The sequence below is a fragment of the Vanellus vanellus genome (genome assembly GCF_965231255.1).
Source record: "Vanellus vanellus genome assembly, chromosome: 6".
NCBI classification, from domain to species: Eukaryota; Metazoa; Chordata; class Aves; order Charadriiformes; family Charadriidae; genus Vanellus; species Vanellus vanellus.
Genome location: NC_138911.1, coordinates 20,521,391 through 20,544,246, shown reverse-complemented (window position 1 = coordinate 20,544,246; position 22,856 = coordinate 20,521,391). Strand labels below are relative to the sequence as shown.

General features: G+C 47.3%; 1 protein-coding gene across 2 annotated transcripts in view; it reads right to left on the bottom strand.

Moving 5' to 3' along the window:
• Window positions 1-14,779, bottom strand: part of HRAS (HRas proto-oncogene, GTPase) — a 46,557-nt gene extending 31,778 nt beyond the window's left edge. The window contains exons 1-2 of one of the 2 annotated variants that reach the window (XM_082485879.1): window positions 14,402-14,779; window positions 13,612-13,739 (exon numbers count right to left, since the gene is read on the bottom strand). The gene's annotated coding sequence lies outside the window, so the exon portion shown is untranslated. The remainder of the gene's footprint in view (window positions 1-13,611; window positions 13,740-14,401) is intronic. The other variant, XM_082485878.1, reaches the window with a different exon arrangement.
• Window positions 14,780-22,856: the final 8,077 nt, after the last annotated feature.

The window sequence follows — 22,856 nt, the reverse complement described above, 5'->3', positions numbered from 1 at the left end:
CCAACCCCAGGAAAATATTTGCATCTATGGGATCTGCAAGTTGTGCAACCAGCAAAATATCAAGCCAGATAAGGCAGGGACCTTTCACTAGGCTCTACAGAGACACACTTGCAACTCCACGATGCTGACTCAGGCTAAGACAAGTTGCTTTAATTTTCTCTCCCTTGCTCTAGCCGTCACAGGGGAAATAATACCAGCCAACTTCATATCCAGTTTGAAACCACTAGATGGTTATTTGCAGAGCTAAACCAGAAACCAAAGCAGCCTTTGGTGGAGTATAGGAGGGAACTGGGGTTCCCTGCAATGGGAGTCATCTTCCCGCCCCAAAGGTAAAATCTTAAGGAAGTTCTTGGTGCAACAAGGTTAGCTCTGCCCTGGACACAGTATGCAACTTTATCGCATTACACTTTCCCATGCCCAAGGCTTGATACAGTCTTGTCTGCCTAGATTTAGTTACACATATATGTTATTAGGGAATTAGGGAAATTAGTTAGGAAGATGATACAGTTACAAAACCTTCATGAAAGAGACTGATGGATCCTAGTTTCTCCCACCAGCTTTCAAAGGTCCATACATGTGCCTGTTCAACCAGGAGAGCAAACAGCCAAGCAACGCCACTGCACATCTCCCAGAGACCTATGAACCATCTCCTGTTGACAAGGCAGCAAGCATACTGTTGGTGGCAAAAATTAACAAGTAAAAAGCGCTGTTTTTCAGCATGCATCCAACCAGCAGCAGGTTGATCACAGCAAAAAACCAGTACTAGCACAATACCACTCCTACAGATGAGGCTCAGGGTTTTGCACATGAATAACACCTCTCCCTTTCCGACTTGTTTTTGCCACGTGGAATGAGTAACAGGAGGAATTACCTTGGGCAAGCAGGCAAAAGCAGTAGGTGCTCGCTTGCTGTTCGGTGCCACTAACAACGCACTTGTTGACCAGGCAAGAGGCTACTCACAGGAGAAATGCCGAGAAGCTACAAGGACTCCATGCTGTGTCAGATGCCCCTCTGCTGGGACGCTCTTCAAACATGGACACTATTTATTGTACCAAAGTCCAGAGGGGAAGGACAACAAGGAAAATACCAGAGCAAAATGTATGCTGTGGGTCTTAAGTACAAGGCCCCAATATACCTTTCTTCCCGAATTAAAAGCCTCCTGAAGGTTTTCATATGCCCTCCCTTGCCCTCTCTGTCCCCTAGAAGCACGAGTTGGAAAGTCAAAAAGCTTGTGGTAGACACGTGTAGCCAAGAAAGAGAGCACGGAGGGATCAGACACGTTGTGAAGTGAGGAAAATAAACTATATAACGGAATATAACATACTTTTTTGCCTTTTTCTGTAGCATGGTATGTGCACTTCCCACCTAGGATCAGCCAGAAATTTTCCCCTTAATAAATTCCCTGCTATTACAAATTTTGAAGTGACTGTGGTGCACACAGTAGACTTCCAGAAACTCTCTAGAGCTAACCACCATTTTATGGGTGTCTGAACCGATGGGAATTATAGCATGAGTTTCAGTAACAAATAAAAAGTGGGGTACAAAATTGACTCTGGTTTTCTTCACGGTCCTAGGATTTAATGCTGACTGCACAGGCACAAGACAGAAGGTCAAGAGCCTGGCACAGTACCATCCCCTGCCGAGCAGGCTTGCAACCGGCTCCCAGCACAGGGACTCAAAGGCTGAGTTCAAGCTCTGCAGACTCTTTGCTGTGGACAGGTGTTTTGCTCCCAAAACACCCAGTGCATCATATTTCTGCCACCAGGCTAATTCTTCCCCAGCAAAAGGCATGATGGAACAAGCGCTCCCAATCAAAGGGGAAACTCAGCCAGTCAAGAAAATCCTCCCCAGGCTACCAGGCTGTATTCCTTCCAGTTGGCTCAGCTTTGTTTTTCCAGTTCTTTAAAGAACAGCTCTGGGTCTCCTCCAACCTGCTCCCTGCAAATGATGCCAGGGTCTTCAGAGCAACCATGAAGGTTCAGCTCAAGTGAGATACAAAATCACAGAAGCCCCCAAAGCTGCATTATGGCATTTAACAGAGCTTTAGTGTTAGGAAAAAGCTCTTTTTCCCCTAACAGAAAGGGGTTTACCCACCAAGCCTAGAACACCCAGATGTGCAGGGTGGGTGCTAACGCTTGTTAATCCACAGTCTGAAATCCCCATGCCCTTGGTCTCAGCTCCAGATTTAGAGGTCTCATGCCTTTCCCCACTGCAATACAACAGGACTGCATGAGGTCAGGAGCTCCTGAGAAGTATCTGAGTAACTCGACATGCTAGCAGCTGCTTGGCCTCAGTATGAAAGGATGAAACAGGGAAAAAACTGCCCCATTTGTACCTACACTTCCTGCCTTCACTTGGTTAAAATGCCTCTTGGTCCAGAGCTGGGACAGGCTTGAAGCTCTGTCCTAGCACCTTTGAGAGGTGTTTAACTCTCACTTGCTGTTGGGATGATGTCCTGACAAGGACAGAGCACCCAGACTGCACATTTCTTCTAGCAGAGAGACTTGGGATTTACAGACCAACCTTGAGGATTCTTGTCTTTTTCATGATGTCTGATATACGATCCTTTGGGGCAGGCAACATTAGAGCTTGATGCAGACAAATGCAAAATAATGAGTCTAGGGGCAGGAAGCCAAAGCAGCCTGTGCACGTTAAATGGAGCTGTTGTGCTGCTAGGCTGGCCAGGGGAGAGATTGAGGAGTTACCCAAGATTTGTGAAGCCATCAGCCCTCGTGCTATGGAAAATTAAGAAAATTAAGCTCAGACAGGGATTGCAGGCAGATTAACTTCCCTTACCACAGAATGAATGAGCAATAAAAGTTGTTACAAAGGGCTCTCAAATAAAATGCCCTGGGGGGGTGGGGAGCAGAGAAGAGACTGCATGACATTTACACACAGTGGGACTGAACTGAAGGGTTCAGAAGAAAACAAGAAGTTCAAATTAGCTACCTGAAAGGGTGACTTGCTGGTAGCAGAGCTTTTTCCTCCACCCCAGCATAGTACTGTCACTGAGTTTGCAGGCTCCTGCCTCAGATTTTAAATGTTATCTCTTTGCATCCTAGTCCCAACAGGTACTTGCTTCCATTGACTCCACAGAGCAGGTCACACTGAAAAAGTGTGACTGGTGGTTGTCCACCTCCACACATTGGCTGCCAGTCACATCCCAGTTCCACAGCATGAGCTGTTTGATTATTTTAATCTGTTTTTTTTTTTTTTTGGGGGGGGGGGGGGGGGGAGGGGGGGGTGTTTGGATTTTTCCTTTTTCTCCTCCCCTGGGATTTATTCTGAAGTTGCTTTAAGCTGTGAATTGAATAAACTCATTCTAGATGCAGGCTTTGAAATAAAGGAGATGAAAACCTGGACTTACCTGAGAGATGCCATACTGCCTGCCAGCCCATGGTCACTGCAATCAACATAGATCAACCAACTTCAACAGAATTTGAACAAGACCTCGTAACCCTGTTGCAATGCAATTGCAGGGTTTGCCAAAAACCATGTACTTAGTAGCATGCTCTGAAAAAGCCTATCCCTCTGCTAGGCACTCAGCTTTCACCTCTTCACAAGGAGCACACTTCAGACAGCACTCCTCTTGAGGACCCTAAACAGGACTACAGAAGCAACTCCATACCTCTTTCTTTTCAAATTGTACATCTTCCTCAGACTCGGGCAGGCTTTCATTTGCTTTCTGAAGAGCATCCTGCAAGTGCCTTGTTTTCTCTTTCAAATGGTAGAGATTGCAGGCCAGCTTTACACAGCTCAATTTGCACCCACAGATTAGCAACTACAGTATCCAGCTAGCTGCCTGGGCCTTTAGAAGTCCCCAGCCAGGGACCAGATGGTACAGCGACCTGTACCTTAAGTGCTGTAATCCCCCACCTTTTCTTCTGCACCCCTGTCATCTCTAAAGCTGGCCAGTACCAGAGGGTCTCTCCTACCACCTGCCTGGGAGAATTACCACCAAGACCTCCCTTGCTGCCACAGCAAGGACATGTGCAAGGACCCATCAACAACTGCCCTGTTCAGAATATGTGAACAGGCTACAGCTCCATTAGAGTCAAAGGAGAAAAAAGATGAACCTAAATTCCAGATGCATGGGCATCTTCCATCAGTGGTTTCATCTGAGCAGCCTCCCTTTACTCACCTCCCATCCCAAACAGGTTTCTCATCCACTCCACAGTTGCTCTGAATTACCCCAGAGGTGACTGTATTTCAGCAACAAATTAAACTGTCACAATACATTCCTTTCTACACTGTTTTTTAAAATATGTGAGCCCTGACTGCCAGAGAATTGTTTTTGGAAAGATTAGATTATGTGCCTCGGAAACTGCTTTGAGAAAAAGTAAAGGGTTTTTTTTTCACTTCTTGAAGAAATCTACCTTCTTTTTTTCACCTGGGAGGTTGGGGGTTTTTTATCCTCAAAGACTTGGTCAATTAACTGCATCTTGTTTTTTAGATCTTTCCACAAGAAGTGCCTTGGCACAGGTTACCAAAAGGAAGATGGCTCATTTGCAATCATCTACCTCCAACAGAAATTGCCCTCTGGTTTATAAATTAATCCCCATCCAGAGGGCTACAACATCTCAATTGCCCAAATTTTCTTACTGTTTTTTTCAACCCACAACAAGCCAAGACACTCAGTTTTAACATAGGATATCTATCTATTTCTGCAGACACAAGTGCCACTTACAGCCTGGAAGACTTACATGGAAAAGACTGCTATTCCAGCCCTCCCTCCACTCACATCACTTTTAAGACTGGATACCTGAAATATTAAAACAACAGACAAGCCAACCTTGCTTGAAATGATAAAAGGAAACAAAATCCCACCTTCTCAGGGTTCATTGTCAGGAGAAAGCATTTCACTCATCATAAAATCAGATTAGCAACACATCAGCAGTTGGGTGCTGAATCTTTTGACAACCATCAGTTACCTAAGGAAGGGGGAAGCTGATCTTGCAGTCAATGCACTGGACTAGGACAACAATTTCTGTTCTCAACTCTTCTCCAGGCTCCTCCTTTTAACGTGAGTTTCCATTCCTCCACTCCTCAGTTGTAAAACAAGAGGAGTAATAACACCTCTCTTTTCCCTGCCCAGTGTCTGCCCTGGCTATAGGCACTAGTAGATACTTGGGGTAGGGACATATTACCCACAAGCAGTACGAGTGATCATATCTACCAGCAAAACACTGGGAAGGAACAAGAAGACAGAGAAACTCATGGATTAACTCACTTTCCACAGCCAGAACTTGGCACTTGGAGTGCAGTTTTTCACTTTCTAGCAGATATGAGGAGCAGCCAGGCCTGGACACTTCATAGGTTAGAAGAGGGTGGCTGCCTGGGCCGTAACCCACAGAAGAACAGGAACAGCAAAGGTGTACACTAATGTGGAGGAAGGATTCTCTCTTACCTGTACAGATTAATGCATTCATCATGGAAGGAATGTGGAGCAGAGGATATCTTGTCTGGCCCCTGATAATCAGGTGCAGTAGTTGTGGGGATCAGACAGCTAATTATTAAGCAAATGTTATTCAGGGTTTGAAAGTCCTAGCAGGACAACTGCCCAAATTCTTGCCTGGGATGGCAGATAGGAAATGATCTCAAGAAGAAAACCATGACAGTAGTGGCTGTAAACAGACAAGAAAGGCTGTTTTCCTCCTATCTGTATCCTCCTCGTGCCTGCTACAAAATAGGGACAGAACTGCTCTCATCCCACTGAGGCTTTGCCTTGTTAGACCAACACTGAAAGGCTGCTGACATGGTCTATAGGCCCATGGCAGGAGGACTGAGGTGGGCTTATGACAACACTCCACCTAGGATCAGCCCTAAGACCCTGTGGTTTGTGGTGGGGGTGGTAGCAAAGAAATCCTTGGAGGCCACAGTTAAGCTGCAGTGGTATGCCCACAAAAAGCACTTTGCTGCAGCTCTATATAACCATTGTCAGTGGTTTAAAAAACTTGTGTGCTCCAAAGCACCCTCCATCCTCAGTTAAGGATGACACAAGTCATCACAAGATGACCAATGCTGACACAAGTCAGCATGGTCAGCAGGGAAACAGCAACATTTACCAGGCAGCCAGCTGGCGGACCTCCCAATCAGACATCAACTGATTGTCTCTATCACTGCGTCTGCTCAACAGCCCCATGCAGATCATCATCTGCACATCAAATCCAGTCTGTGTGCTACACAGCCGTACCTCCTTGCACAGTCTACTGTCCGTCTTCTTGCTTTCCTTGAGTCTTGGTCAATGTTACCAGAGTTTGTAGAATGACTGCAGTCTCTGAATGACCAACTGAGACACATAAAGGGACAGTATTTTCAGAAGACAATGCTTTTCACGTTTGAAAACATCTCTAAGTAGGTGCCTGACATCTTTAGCCACTGATACTTTGATAGTGGGGGTACTGCACAGATGGGAACACAGAACTGATCTAGCACTGGACAACATGTTTGTGTTGACTTTGCCAGCCACTCTCAGAAATATGTCCTGATGTTACCTCTGCAGTGGCTTTCTGAGGTGAATACTATGGCTTTTACCCCTTCTGAAGAAGGAACTCTGGTACAATTGTACTAACTGTATCAGCTGCATCTTGCACAGGGATCAGCCAAGAGATTTCCACCTTCATCCATCCACCTCCCTGCTCTGCCACAGAGCTGGTGAGACCCTGCACATGCCCCTGTGACTACAAGCCACACCAGCACACATCCTCCTTGCTTCTGTGGAAAAGCAGGAGCAGAAGCATTTTTCCAGATCTAGGTCTGACTCTCTCACACTTGTTTCCCATCTTCACCATGGTCATGGTGGTCATTTTTTTCCAGTGCATGTGTGTTTTGAGAGTGAATACCTTGATGTTTGGAAATTCATGGGGGCCACTAGAATAGCCACAGAGTTATCAGCTGCAACTTGTACAGCAGAATAGAGGACATACATCTGTACTCCTAGATGTAGAGAGCAGATCTGACCCTCAAAGACTCGAGTACAAGTCACAGCCACTGCACGCTCCAGCAGAACTTGTGGATTTGTGTGTACTTCCTCATCCATCAGCAGCTACACTGACTGCCAGATGGGAGGTCACACCACCAACCAGCACAGCAATGTCCTCCTCCTGCCTGGCCCCCCAGCACTTATACTCTCTCCCACATCAGCAGAGCATGAAGCCAGCACATGCCTGTCAAAGCAGGTCAGGGAGCAGACCACTTGCCCAAGGCTGCCTGTGTGGAAAGTGGGACAAGACCTCCAGAAAAAGCTGGCTGGCCTCATATAATATCATGCAAATCAGGAAGAGACCAGGGGAAACAAGACTGGGAGAAACCTTGCATGACCAAGGTTATGTTATAAGGTTATATATTCAGCCTCCGCACACAAGCCAGGGAGGCAAGGGTTGTGTGTGCATTCGCACACAAGCACACAGGCAGGAGGTACCTCCTGCTTTCACCAGCATTTGTTGGGTCTTCAGGCATCAAAGCAGAATCATGCTGTGCACAGCAGGAGCCTAACATGGCAGGACCCAAAATGAGCCATTGCATCAAAAGACACAGCTCCAAGGGGAGGCAATGGAAAAGTTAGTTACAGCATTAGCACACATATAAGTCGGGGTCTGTACTATATTTACCTCCAAGTGACGTTTTATTTACTTACCATACTCAACTACTGTTTTTTGCATTTATCATACCAACCAAAGCCTAGTTTCTCAAGTCCAGCCTTCTCCTTTTTCTGGAGGATGAACTCCAGTCCCTCACGTAACACTAAGTTCCCTGACATCTCATTCCTGCTCCAGCAAAGCCAGCTGCAGGGAAGGATGCTACGGTCACTACAGAAATACAGGAGCCACTCTGGCTGCTGCAGTGGCTAGCTGGGGTAGGGCAAGGGATGAAATGCATCATTTTCAGACTACAATTTCATACATTCAAGTTTATTCTATTCACATAGTTTGGAGCAGGCTGAACAGCGCTGGACACGAGCCATAAAACTGCTGAAGACAGCGTGGAGCATCCCAGCAGACTCAACACTGATACTGGAGCAAGCCTACATGACAGCAGCCTGTTACCCCAACAAACTGCTGGAGAGCTCACTTCTCAACAAGACTCTAAACAAGATCCCAACTTGCCTGGGGCACAAGCACTTGCTAGCCAGACACTCCTTTGGAGATTTTTTCACCAATCTGCTTTTCTCAGGGAAGACGATCCCATGCACTCCTGCTGCCAGCCAGCTAAGCTCCTATTCAGCCTAGACCAGCAGGATAGCCGACGCTCCACCTTGCACAACAGCAGCCTCCACAATGCTTTTTTCCACTGATCGCCTCCTTGCTTCTCTTCCTGCAGAGCCTTACCCACTGAGAACAGCAACCCAGACCAGATCCCACTGTGCACACCCTGCATCCATCATTTCACTTCTACTCCCTGGCTTTTTAGATCTTGCTGCTCTCCTTCTCCCAGTAAAAGGACGACATCTCTTCATTTCACGGACCACAGCTTTTCCCTCACGTCTGCTGTTCTCTCAAGGATGCTAAACAAGCAGAAGACGTACAGGCATCTTCCCAGAGACATTGCAGCAATGTCTCTTTTTTTGTATTCGTCAAGTTATTGCTCCCACACACGCACATCTAAACTCAGCACCACCAGCTCTTGAATTTAACTCACATATGAGCAGTCTGATCTGTAACGGGTTTAGCTATGCAAAAGCAAAAATCCACTTATAGTTTGGCCCACAGCACGGTATTACGCAAGTACCTGGGCTTCAGTGCTGCCTCTGTGTTATGCCTGGGTGAGTTCCCCTCATCTACCCTTTTAGCAGATAGGCTGGATATCTGCTCAATATCACTCCTGAAGAAGAAAGCCCAGTGAGATAAGGCAACCAGCTCAGCCAAGACCATAGAGGGGGTCAGGACTCCTGGGTTCACGGTCCTGCACTTTAACCACAAAATCACCTTTCAGCACAGAGAAGAGCTATTCTAAGAGCCCACATTGCAGTCAGATGGGCACCATGGGCAGGTCATGCATTAAGACAGCGAGCACGAGAAAGAAACGCCTCTGTAGGCATTTAGGCCATTTTGCATCACACACAGCAAGCTGTAAAACCATATTCCAGCAGTGAGAAGTTGATAATGAAGTTTTGCTTTTACTGAACCGGTCATTAAACAGTGCTGGTCGCACATTATAGAAACACCCAGAAATAGGTGGCAACACACAGAATAAACCGGATCATCTTAAAGTATTCTCCTCCAGATATTTGTAATTATAAACCAAACATCATCAGTTTCCCTCTCTCCCTGCAGTAAATAATTAACTGCAAAAGAATATTCCTCTTGGCCCCATCCTCCCCAATCAATTTTGCTTCACAACGACATGCTGCCTGGATTGCTCGCTGTGTCAGTGCACCCGAGTGTTATCCAAAACGTTTCACAAGATATAGAGGAGCAGTGTAGCTGTTAACTTCAGTACAGCAGAGACCTTTCCTTATGGGTACGAGAGGGCATCATCACGTAACTCCCAGTACTTAAAGCAGACAGCTATGACATACACAGCTTAGCTCATTCACTGCAGCAACATCACTGCAATCATCAGCGGAGGCGAATCACGCACTCTGAGCACTCCCATCACACTCCTCTGGACTGCCTGAGCTTTATCGCCAAGGCATAGAAAATTTCCTGCCCTGAAATACAAAGTTTTCTATTCCTTTCATTGTTTTGAGAATATCCCCCCCCTAGATCCCTAGATTTAAAAAAAAAAAAAAAAAAAAAAAAAGGCAAGTCAGACAAGTCTTCTCCATAACAGCACTTTCATTTTTAAGCGACTTTAATCTTTGAATACTAGATCTAAGTTGAATATTGTGACTGCTCAGTCATGCACAATAACCTGTTTGCCTCTTGCTACTTAGCCTCATCAACTTCACATTCATGCAGACTCTGAAAGTAACAGGTCAACCAGAAAACCTTCAGAACACTCATTCCTTTTGCCCTACTGAAAGATACCTCTTGGACGTAACCCCAGAGGGGAGGAAGGAGGGAAGCAGGACTGCCCGGTAGGGAGGCTGGACTTGGTTGGGCAGCAGATGGAAGCAGCTTGCACACAGATACATAGCCAACGAAGAACACAAGATCTGCCATTTGATCCAAGTTGTTTTCTTAGCATACAAAGTAAAATTCACTTTAGAAAAAGGCATAAGGAGAACACAGGCAAAAATGAGAGCTGGGAAAAACCTCCAGAACTGCAGGAACACCCTTCCTGCAACAGCCAGAAAACCCAGGGAGAGGTAGAGAAGTGTTACCACCGAGCAAACATCTTCATACTCACACACAGTTTGGGCTTAGTTTTATGTTTTTATGGGTTTAAATGCATACCAGGTTTAGTTGAGCTGGTTATGAAGTGTTCAATAAAAATCTCCACCAGGAAGGTGGAAAAAAAAAAAAAAAAAAAAAAGAGGAAAATTGGCTAATTTAGACTCAAAAAGCTTGGAGAGAGAGGCTGAAGAAAGAGGCAGAAGAAAGAATGAAAGGAAAAACATGACACAAAAGAGATAGAGTAATGCAGGGAAGGGAAAAATTAAATGAAACAGATACTGAGGACAGTTCGGGAAAACATAAACCACAAAAAAGTGGAATGAAAACTGGAAGGGAAAGATAAGAGAAAGAGGAACACGCCATGGCAGAGCAGTTGAACGGCAGTTGGCAAATAGATCATTTGTTTAATCTCATCCATATTTGTAAAATAATTTATTTGATTAATACCTTTCTGTGGTCTTCAACCAGCTATAGAGCTGATCAAATATCATGTCATAAATATATTATTAGATTAATACAGGTCAAATACAAATACATTCAACATTCTTATCTGCTGCTTAATAAGCTCTGGTTGTAAGTTTACACTTCAAAAATGTTAAAATAGAAAGCCAATAATAAGTTACAATTACATAGAGTGCTTGGAGCACAATCATTTTGCTTTTCCTAGACCAACAAAAAGTACAGCAGCATAACACATCTGGAAAGAGAGGAGATGAGACATTTCTACCTCTTCTCTTCATCACTCTCCCACAAGGTTTAGGAAAAAAACCACTACTAGGGACCTGAGGGACCCCAGACAGGACCGACAGATGCTGCCTCTCTCTTTGAAGAGAGAGGCAGAGGAGGAAAAAGAGACTTATGAGTTTAGAAGGAACTAAACTACTTTAATGAAATATTAATAATAAAATAAAAAGAAATAATGAAAGATCTACAAAACCATACCAAGCTCCCGAGATGACAGTCACGTCACCAGCTGGCACTGGGGCAGTCCCAGGCTGGACTCAGTGACGGACGGGAACTGGATTCCGGATCTGGATTCAGGGTCGGGATCACAGGCAGACAAACAGAGTCCTCCTCAGACGTCGGCCATTGAAGGAAGAGAGAGTGACCCTTTGATCCCTCAGCTTTTATACTGAGCATGAGGCAGATGGGATGGAATACCCTGTTGGTCAGTTTTGGGTCACCTGTCCTGTCTGCTCCTCCCCACAGGTGGGATCCCACTATGCTTTTCCGCTTCCGACCCTCCAACGGGGCAAATAACAGAGTTGGTTGGCCTTGGGCGTTATAGCAATAAGTATAAGCCAGAGCCTCTCTGCATACCATGCCTGGGCATCAGCTATAAACAATTGGTCTTATCACTCAGAGAGTGAACACTGTCTGCACAATATGCAGTTAATTTCAGTAGTTAGAAGAGGCCCAGCTAAGAAGTGAAGTTACTGAACAAAATTGGTTCTGTTTTACCTCAAACCAGGTGGCACTTTTTGTCTTGGGTTTTATTTTGTTGACTATTTCCCCCATATTCAACTTTTTTACTCCATAAAGCTTTTTTGACCCCTTAGAACTGGGGAGCTCTAAGGACAGCCTAGCAGGAAGGTAAATTTGGGGTGCACCAGCAGCAGGAGGGGTGGCAGTGGGTGCCATCTCCAGCCTGGAAGCAAATGTTTGCATTTGTGAGCTTCGCTTCGCTACTCTTAAAGGGAAGAGAAGTTAGGTGAAAGACAGCCAGGTGGACAAGGATACCTCAGGACCCCTACTCTCACAGGTAAAAGCTTCCCAAGTACCAGCAGTCTTTTCCAGACCTCCTTAGGAGAACGAGGAAACAAAAGGTCAATCAGCACACAATAGCAAGGGAGCTACTTTTCACAATAGCTTGAGAGTCCTCAGACCACAGGCCAAAAGCCACCAAGGCAGACCATCTCCACGCATGTGGTGGCAGGTCTGCCAGGGAGCCCCGTGAAGCAGCGCCAAGCTCAATGAGGAAACTGCAGCCATCGCTTTCTAGGCCAACGTCTGAGAAATCTGAGGTTACTCCAACCGCTGCTCTACCTTCACCACTGACAGCAGCCAAGAACCAAACTCACCACAGGAGAGAACCACACCAAGGGTAACTCCCTGGGGCCAGAAAAGTGTCCCTCAGGTCATAAGTCCTGTTTAAATATTACAGCGATATCCCAAACTGAGATAATTATTGATAATTACAAGATCATTTTTATGTAAACATGGAGGGTATTACCATGCATACTTCATCTCTTTTTAATTAAAACAAATAAGAGTTTCACTGAAACAAAAAAAAAAAAAAAAAGAAAACACAAAACCAAACACGCTGACAGCTCCCACCCCAAAGCAGACTTTTCTGCAGTGATAACACCCATCAGCCTCCAGACCCACAGAGGAAACTGAACAGGGAAATCAATCAGCATCAGCCTCCCCGGTGCAGAAATGAAGCAGTTCACACATTATTAATCACACAGGGAAAACGTTTGATGAGGAGAAGGAAAGGACCAGACACACGGAGGGGACACACACATGGATTCAAAGTCACAGCTGTGTTACAAACACTTGGGAAAAAAAAAAAGAAAAAAAATAATCACACAAATCACCAGCTGCAAAATCAAAATACTTTGTAGCTCTGCAAGGATAAACACATTAGCAATTCTGACCAGGAGAAACCAACATCCACCATATAACAGTCTAGCAACTCTTTAGTCAAACCTGCACAAAGCCTCATGTGCTTTTCTCCGTTCAAAACCAGTTTCTGCCCCAACCCGCACAAACTACCCATGCCAACCAGACTGGGGTACATCACAACAAAGCCTCACCTGGAGTCTGTACCCCTTCTGCATCTCAAAGACCCACCCAGGAGCAACTTTGCATGGCACAGGCTAGAGAGACATGACTTAGGGCATTGAGATACTCAATGGCTTGACTGGGGTCCAGGACTGACTTGGGTCAAGCTATTCCTGCTGTACCATCCTCCTGCTTCCAGCTGTCCTAAGTATTTCTCCAGCCGCTCCAGAGTTTGCCAGTCCTCTCTGATTTCTCATCGGCTCTTTTGTCTCCAGGCACACTCCACTGTACAAGGCAATTAAAACGCATCCCCAACCAGGACCCATATAGGCCAAGCAAGCCACCAGCTGCACCTGCTCCCACTTAGGGTTCGGGGTACAACCCCTGAGACACCCTTGCAGGGCAGGCAGGGCACAAGCAGCCTCCGCACGCCGCAGAGCCCCGGCAGCGAGCATCCCTGGGAAGAAGGGAGGTGCCGCCAGCTCCGCAGAGCCGCACGCACGCAGGAACAGGGGGACCTCGTTCACTTGCTCGCAGATGCACGTACCTGCACCTCCATCACCTGCGCACCCCCTGCGCACCTCACCCCTGGCCTGACGACACCTGGCAGTGCCGTGAAGATGGTCTCTCCTGGGGGTGTCACTCCAATGGGGGAAGCCAGAGCTCGGTGGGCACCTGCTTTGGCAAAGGGTGGGGAGTCCAGTGATCCCCCTTGGGAGCATCATAGGGGTGGTGTGGGGGATGCAAGGGAATGAGGAAAGGCGGGTGCAGGGGGCTGCAAACTGGGGGTGCAAGGAGGGAGAGGGGGCAAAGAGGGCTGTAGCTTGAGGACGCGGGGGGAGCAGGAGGGCAAGGAGGGGAAGAAATGGGGGCTGCAGATTGAGGGGGGTGGAGAAGGGCAGGAGGAGTGCAAAGGGGGTGCAGGAGGAGGGGAAGGGATGGAGAGCAAAGGGGGTGCAGAGGCTGTGGCTCGGTGATAACCCACTTCCCCCCCCACCCCCCCTCGGCGGCCTGCCCGGGGCTGGGGTCGGCAGGCAGCGCCCAGGCAGCAGAGCCATGGCGCGGCCAGGCGAGCAGGGAGGTCCGCGCCACCGCCCCCAAACACCCCCGGGCCCCGCCACCGCCCACCAGGCCGGGTGTCCCTCCCCACCGCCTGCCCCGGGCGACAGTCGGGGTACAAACTTCCCAGGGGGGTGCAGCCGCCCCGCTAACAGGTGGCGGCGGCGCTGCCGGCCCGTCCCCGCCAGGGCGGCCGGTGCTGCCCCCCGCCCCCATCGCGTCCCTCCCTTCCACCCCGCCTAGCCCCAGCCCCAGCCCCGTCGCCGGCGGTCACTCACCAGCTCGTCCACCCCGCCAGGCGGGATGCGCGTCCTGGAGAGCGGGGCGCGGAAGTTTAAAGCGGGATAATATTATTTGTTTTTTCTTCCAACGGAGGAAAACCAAACAAGACGAGGCGCCCCCCAGGCGGGCGAACCTCCGCTCCGCACCGCACCGCACCGCTCCTTCCCGCCCGGCCCGGCCCCGCCGGGGGCTTCAGCCGCGCGTCGGCCCGGCGGCAAGATGAAGTTTCCACCGCGGTGGTGGAGGCACCCCCGGTGTGCTGCGCCCGCCCCGCATTGGCACCGGGCGCCGGGGCGCTCTGTCGCCGCCGCGCCCGGACAATGTGCGTGCGGGGGGAGCGGAGCGGAGCGGGAGCGCGCCCCGCCGGCGGCCGCGGCACACGCCCAGGGCCGACGCCCCGCCCACCCGCCGCTCAACGGCCGCCCGCCCGCCGCCCCTGATAGGTGGCCCCCGCTGCCACCGCCCTCCGGGTGGGCCGCGGTGTCTGTCAATCAGGAGCCACCGCCCGCCCGCCGCGGCCTGGCCGTGGGGCGGTCCCTGGGGCGGTGGCGGCGGGTGGCTGTGAGGGGGTAGGGCACTGCGCCGCCGCCTCGTCCCGGCGTGTGACACCTCCTTCTCCCCCCCCCCCCGCCGCCTGCGCGCCCCTTCCCCCGGGAGCCGCGGTGATCTCGTCGTCCCTCCTCGGGACCGTGTCCCTGCTTCCCGCCCTGCAGCGGGCCCTCCGCAGGAGCTCCTCGCACGCGGGGTGAGGGGAAGGCCCGGCGGGCGCTGCGCTGCAAGCGCCAGCCGCCGCCCGCCCGTTCCCCTCAGCCCGCTCTTCCCCGCGGCTGCAGGGGGGTGCTCTACCCGCGGGGGCGCCGCGGCTTTCGCGGTAGCTAGCAGGCTGGCAGCAGAAGCGGCCCCGACAGGGCACGCGGGGTGGGAGATCACCTCAGCCCTCCGATTGTCCCGGGGCCTGCGAGCCGCCGCTCGCCTGAGGGAACGGGGCTGCTGCTGTCGTAAGGGCCCGGCCCTCCAGGTAAGGCGGCCGGGAGAGCCCTCGCCCGGCCCGCTCCCTACAGGCGAGGCCCAGCGCCGCACACCGAGGGTACTGCCCCGGGCTGAGCTGCGTTTCGAGGCTCCCCGCGGAGGCCCGGCGAACCGCGCGTTTTGGGGAAGGAAGACCAGAGGCTGCTGGAACGTAGTGTTTATGACCAGTCACAGCCCCCAGCTGATAACCCGTAGGTGAAACCCAGCTCACGGGGCGCTTTTATCTAGCCCCAGAAATGCCTAGAAAAAAATAGATGACTCCAAATTATTCAGGAGCGATTTAGGCCACAAAAGAAGAGATGCCTGAGTTGGCTCTGTTTAAGACAGCTGGAGTCCAATTAGGCATAGCAGCGGAGATACACACTGCATGAACAGAATTACTCCAATTACAGGAAAGGTCCGAGCGTCGTGAGAGGGTCTGTCTGATCCTGTTTGGGTCCCACAAGGAGCACTGCTAAATTGGAGCTGGTAAACCTTGATAGACTCGAGCTTCGTTCCATGAATTCAGGTCTGCCAATGCAGCAGTTCCCATCCTATCACAGTACACCCATGTTACCAGATGTTTTCTGCTCTTTGGCACCATGATTCCCCTATTACTTTGGAAAGTGGATAGTGGATTGCACAGTCACATTGTTATCCAGGAGCATGCAAAGGTGATCAAGCTTTGATGCAGAATATGATGCCACATAAAGTATGCATTCCTGGTACTGGAAAAGCACTGTTCACTCTGACGTATGTTTCAAGCACACTGCCACATTTTGTTGTTTCCATTAGAAAAGTATCTACTAATCTGAAAAGGGATCTAGAAACCATTGTTCTAGATACTGCATTTGACACATAATAAAATGAAAGCTCATGCCCTGCAGAGCTTGTAGCGAGAGTAGATTAGGTGAGTTCTAAGGATACCCGTTGAGAGAGTTGTTCAGGTTTTTTCAGGTCTCAGAGACATGTTGCACCAGCACAAACAAACCTGCCAGAGCACTTTCTAAAAGCCAGCACGCAAACAGACAGGTCCAAACAAAAAGGCTGAAGCTTTAACCTACCTTGAAACTCTTTGCTTGCTTCTAACAAGCCCTCCTGATTCTGAACAACCTCTCAGTTCTCCACAGAAGCAAGGACCGCAGCTCACAGAAACACAGCATCTCTCCTGAGCAAGCCAACAGCAGGAGCAGCAGCACACAAAAGTGATGGGTTTTTCACAGGCAGACACACGTATACACGGCGCACCGCCTCTCTGTGCTACCTGTCTCGTCTTGTTTTAGCTGTTTCTGGCAAGCAGGCAGGGTACTGGAGCATGCAGAAATCTTGCTTTTTGAAGCACCCTGAAAGCGGGCTCATATTTTTCAGTACCTAGGTGGCCCAGAAGAACTTATCAGGGAGCAAGAACCAAATAGGTAGTCTAACAGACACATCTATGGGTGAGCCTCACTTTCATGCTTCATGGGCTTCTCAGCAACCTACAGGAACCAAGAAACAGCAGAAATGAGACCAAAACTGCCTCTTTCTTGCTCATTCTTCAGTGCCAGATCACATCAGGATATAAGATACCTGAGGACTACTTGTTTGCAGACTACTGGAAGACAGGCATAATCACCTATTGGTGAGTCATAACCACACAATCGCATAGGGGTGATGACACAAACTTGCAAGGACACAGAGTGATATAGCTTAAAGATGTCTTCTCCCCCTTTCTATTTTTGGATAAAAAAAAAGCAAGATATTGGGACAAAACCCTCAGTTGCTGCAAAGCAGCATAGCTCCATTGCTTTTGGCAAAGCTGGGCAGATTTGCACTTGCTGAGGTTATAGCCTGTTCTGTTTGTAAAAAATCATTCTGCCTGAACAGATTCTTCCTTCCTTTCTCTTAACTTGAATTTAGGAAAACGTCTGGCCTGTCTGAAGCCTCTGGAAGACAGAACCCTCTTTTTTACATGTGGGACATGCAGTGCCACAGCAACAGCAGTGCAAATGCCACCACAAGAAGGTAGGTCAGTCTACTAACTAACTACTCCGCTAACTCATCCCGTAGTGTCTCCAGTGGGACTGGCAACAAGCTCCTCCAGCCTACCCACCAGACATCAGTGCAGCTCCTGTATGCTACTGCAAACCTCAAGTCAGGCAAAGAGAAATGCACAGGTCTAGAAGTCCTGGAGTGCTACTAACTATTGCAAGCCCTGCTTTACAGGAGAGGAAGGCTAGTCAAAAACTGGGCCCACTGGCATGCAGAGCAATAAAAAGGAAATGGAGAGAATCTCAGAAGATCCTTACTGCCACAGTAATATGGCCAAAACAAAATCTGCAGTGGGGTTCAAAAGCTGTTCCATCATCCCCATGTCTTCAGATTTTCCTGATCATCTTCACCAAAGTGTATGTAGCTTGCAGGTGGGAGGCCATAAGTCATGGCCGTCCGTATCCCATCATGACTTTTTGTAACAGCACTTTAAATGCAGTCTGAGAAGGTACATCACTGATTCTTGTAGGTGCTGTGACCCCAAAAATAGCTCCTTGATATTGTCATTCCCTCTTTAACCTCTGCAAGAGGGGAGTCATAGACAAGGTATGAGCTTAGCTCTCCACTGTGTGACATACAAACATGCACCAAGACCTTAGTTAGCAGCTGAACTTGCTCATCAGCTATAGATCAAGGCCACTCCCGACATTTTTGAAAAGTTAAACTTTTTTAGATTTATTTCTAGTAGAAAAACTTAGGCAATGGCCAAGTTGAACTATTCTTTCTCTCCCCTAGAAAACCCAAAAGAACATAAAAAGTTCTTGTCAACATCAAAATCATCAGCAAAGTAGATAACAGTAATTTTTTAGCTTCACAAGGATACATACTTGAATACGTTCAGATATACTTCATATAGTTTTGATATACTGAAGTGCATATCAATTCTAAGCAGACACAGAGGGTAGATTAGTGATGTCAATTGCTTTTGTTGTTCTGAGTCTCCTGTTACTTTGCCGTGTCTACAAGTTCACCTGACTCTTAATTATGCAGACTGCTTCCTGGTTCTTTCCATGGCTTTTGAGTTCTCCCTGCACTCAGCTAGTCGATTTTCCTGGATACAGACTTTTTCTGTGTAACTGAAACTTTCTTGAAGTGTTTGGAAAGAAGACTGTATCACTGCGCTCTCCTTAACATTGTCTCTGAGAGTGTACTGAGAAAAGCAGAGGTCCCTGTGAGTTTTGCTTCCCCACAGCACCACATTCTTCATGATTTTTTAATTTATTCCTCCTGCAGATACAGCAGACTCAAGAAACCTGCAAGTACTTTTCCCATACTGGGATGTTTTCCTTGCTTATCTCTCCCTGAGCTTAGAGGATACATAGTGTCAGAAAGCAAACCAATACACAATTGACTTTTAAATTTTTGAGTTTTCTAAAGAAAGCAAATTGTTTCCTTTTAGTCTCTGACAATGCAACACAAGTAACTTGCCATGGCAACCACCTTATGAAACAGAAAAAAAAAATATCATCACAAGGTGCTTTGTTGCTATAGCAAGGAAAGTAGCTGAGACCTTATCCTTTTTGTTCACTGGTGGACCATGCATCATCTAAGTACCAAGCTGTCAGTAGAAGTTTATGTTCAATTTGGTTCAAGTCAGCTGCCTCATGGCCTATCTGATACTTGGATCAAAGCTGAAGTGCAATCAGAAGGAAAGAAGGAAGTGTTCAGAAGAATTGAAACAAGGCTAGATTCTCAGAAATACAAGGCCAAATCCATTTCCGCAGCAAGTTGACGCAACTCTGCAGATGCCAGTAAGGGATGAACCAATTTCTTCTGAAATTAATTTGGCTTCCATTCTCTAACATTCTCCAGTCCCCATCCTGCCCCCCTCCCCCCCCCCCCCCCCGCCTTCTTCCTTTCTTTTTTCTTTTTTTTTTAAAGTGGAATAAGTCTCTGCAGATCTGGGAGTATTTTGGAGTTACCTGGGACAGAGGATGGAATAGACTCACAGAGTCTGTCTTCAAACCCATTCTCTTTACAGGGATACTTCTGGGAAGGGCAGACTCATTGCTATGAAGCTCACTTGTGTTAGTGAGAGAACTTAGAAATGGCAAAGGGAATTGGCTAAGGGCAGAGAGGGGAAACCCTCATAATTATTGCTGTGGGAGGAAATCAAAACTGAGCTTTGTTAGCTCAAGGGAGGACAATTTTGAAAACTGTTATATGTGCCAGTGGAACTAGCCTGTGCTTAAGACAGGCTTATTTGTAAATCTGGAGTGGGTCTAGGGTATACACAAAATATTTGTTTTACTCCTGAGCTGGAGAGGATGTCTTCTGCGGGATAGTCTTGAAAAGTGAAGGAAAACCTGAGAGTTTCTTAGTCCCTACACTATTCATAGAAGCTACAAGTAACACAGCTCCAACTGTGTGATAGAATGAAGTGTATGCTCCCCCTTTCTATTTTAAAAACACTCTCTCCCAGTTAAAGTTTAGGCTGTTGATATTGTAGTATCAGGCTTGAGAAACAGTGGCCAGCCTTCTAAGCTGCCCGGGGGCTTAGCTGAATTTACAGGTAAAATTATTGTGACTCATGGACAATCCTCTTCTAGCTTCCTGGTGAGGCTGTAGAGAAAATACTGCTAGATCACAAGCCCCAACAATAGCACGACTTGGAAAGCAGCCTTTGAGAGAAGCTCTTAATGTATCAGATAAATCTACGTGGAGATGCAAGGCTAGAATTTACTCCCAACAGTGAATTGTTATACTGTGAGTGACTGACTATAAAAAGACTATGGGGAATATCTGAGTCTTCTGCAGCACAAGAAAGTCATCTCAAAGAAACCATGCTAAAACTATTCGACGCTATAATTTAACACAGTCTCCTAGAGACTGGGAAAAGTCTGTGGGCTAATCCTTACTGCAAATCTCACCAAGAGACATACCCACAAGAGACTTCATGACTGAAATTCTGCAAGCGTGTACCATCATCCCAAGGGCCTGGATCTCTCAGAGATACCTAAGGCTTGGAAGTAGAAGTCCAACAGAGGAAAAAAGAAGACGGGCCAGTCCTGGTTTCAAAGGATTTTTTAAGACAGATACTGAACTGGAGAGATCTCCTGCACTAATCAATTAACAGAAGAAAACCCTGAATTAATTAATGAACCCTCAATCAAACAAAATCTTCCTCTATATCATCTCCAAAAACATCACATTGCTTCAGATGACCCAACCAGTGAGTGTACCCAAACAGTGAGTGGGACCGCTTTGTTTTTAGTCCCCAAAATAATGGCATTAAGTTTGGATTAAGTTCTACTGGAGTGCTTAGGCCTCTTTGAACCAAACCATTTGAAACATTACAGAAGACTCTGGGTGGGCAGAGCAAAATCGTTAGTCCTGAAGAGTTATCTGATCCAGCTCAGGATCTTTCTCATCATGGATTTCCTTTTTTAAATAAGCAAGGAAACCAAGAAGTGCCTTGCCAGGTGCCTGGCCCAAGCTCCACCAAAGATAGAGAGAGGAAAGATTCCTATTGACTGAAATGAATTCTGCTACCAGTTGGATTTGATCAATTATGAACTGAAAATAGAAACTTGTAGAGACAAGATGCTCTGGAATCACAGAAGGGAAAGGCTTTGTAATGAAAGCTTGGAAGTGGAAGGAGGTCTGTGTTCCACAGTTTAAAAATACAGACAACTGCTGATTCTTTTTTTCTATAAAAAAAAAAAAAAAAAAAACAACAAACCAACAACCCAAACACACACACACAGATGTAATTCAAAGACTGGTCATTTCCACTGAGTCAGCCTCGTTGTAGAGAAACCATAGGAATGAACAACAATCCTATCTCCCTATACATGGTATGCAGTAGTTAGTAACATGAAGCCCTCACCTGAGTGGTAGTGAGATGTTTGGACTTCAGATTTTGCTGGTGGGGGGAAGAGATGAGATACAGATCTCTGAGACTGTATTTACAAGCAGCGCCGCTTTCTACATCTGCCTGCTAGTTTCAGTCTGATCTGAAGCATGCTGCCCTCTACAGAATGTGTCCCATTTGTTCCTGTGGGTGTTTTCTTAAGTCCCCAACACAAGTTCTTTTAAAGTTTTTGTGCTTTTTCCTGGGAGTTATAGCTGATGACATGGTCAGTCTAGAACCTGAGTTACTTAGAAATGGCACTGATTCCTTCATGAAATGCCCCCACCATCAAAAGTCACCAGGGTTGGTAAGGTCCTGTGTCTCCTTCCACTGTCAGCTGAGCTCACCAGTGTAGATCAGCAAGGGTCACGTAGGTTAGGAGGTCTCATAATGCAGAAATCTGCAAGTTGGGAGCCACACTGATTTTCCTGGCAGTGGTTTGCTGGCATATGTACAGGAGCTTTTGTTAGCCGTCAGCTTGAATTGAACGTCAGCCATTCCCTTGGAGCCTGATCCTCAGATCACTGCACTCTGAGGGAGGTTTTTTGCTTTTGTCTTCATACAGCAGTTACTCAGGTCTTTGGAAGTTGAAAGTCTTATTTTTTGTAAACAAGCCCTCATGATACTTAGGCCCCATGTAATTTTCATTTTCAAACTCTACAGAAAAGTGTGAACACTTTACAGCTTGCACACTGTCAGTTTCTTTATGGGACAGTTTGGATCACTTACCATGCTCTACGTCATCTGTGTCACTTTTGTTGGCAGGAGTCAGATTTCCAGGAGTGGAAACCAGATGAGTTGCTAAAGGGTGTCTTGCGCTCTTTGTCATTTCTGCATTCATTGATGTGCAACAGATTTATCTGTGTAGTTCAAGGCCTCTCTGTACCAAATGAGTTTGTACTGAAATCTCAGACCATCCCACGTGTTCTCCTGGAGGAGACTCTAAGATGATGATGATGATTATTATTATTATTATTATTATTAAAATAATCTTCTTACTTCATCAGCTAATGAAGATTTTCTTCCCCTTTGAATCAAGGAACAATTGCTAACTACATCTGTTTCTCACAGAAATTTTGAAACAATGTTGTGCAGAATGATTCAGGCATGCACACATGGTAGAACTAGATGGAATTAAAGACATTAGTGTTTATCCAGTTAAACTACTGGTTTCTCTTCCTTTGATTGCTTTTTAATGTACTGGCTGCCCATCCTCTCTATTCATGCCACGCAGCCCTCCTCATCATCATCAAACTCAAGCTGCTGAGCCTTTTCTTCTCTTCTGTCAAGTCCTTCACTAAATTCTGGTTTTCCTTCTTCTGTAAGGAGCTGCCCTGAACCTTGGTTCCTATCTTTGTGAGTGAGTAAAGCTGATGCAAAGCAGTACTCACATAAAATGTAGCTACCCTGTAGACTGGATAGGAGGATGGAATACGGCCTTCCCACCTGCTTCTTGGTGCTCTTGAGTCTCCAGTATATGCTCTACTCCTGTGCCAACTTTAGTATAGCTTGCTTAACTGGTCCCTTTCCATTACAGGCAGCTGTTTTCCTCAGTGGCA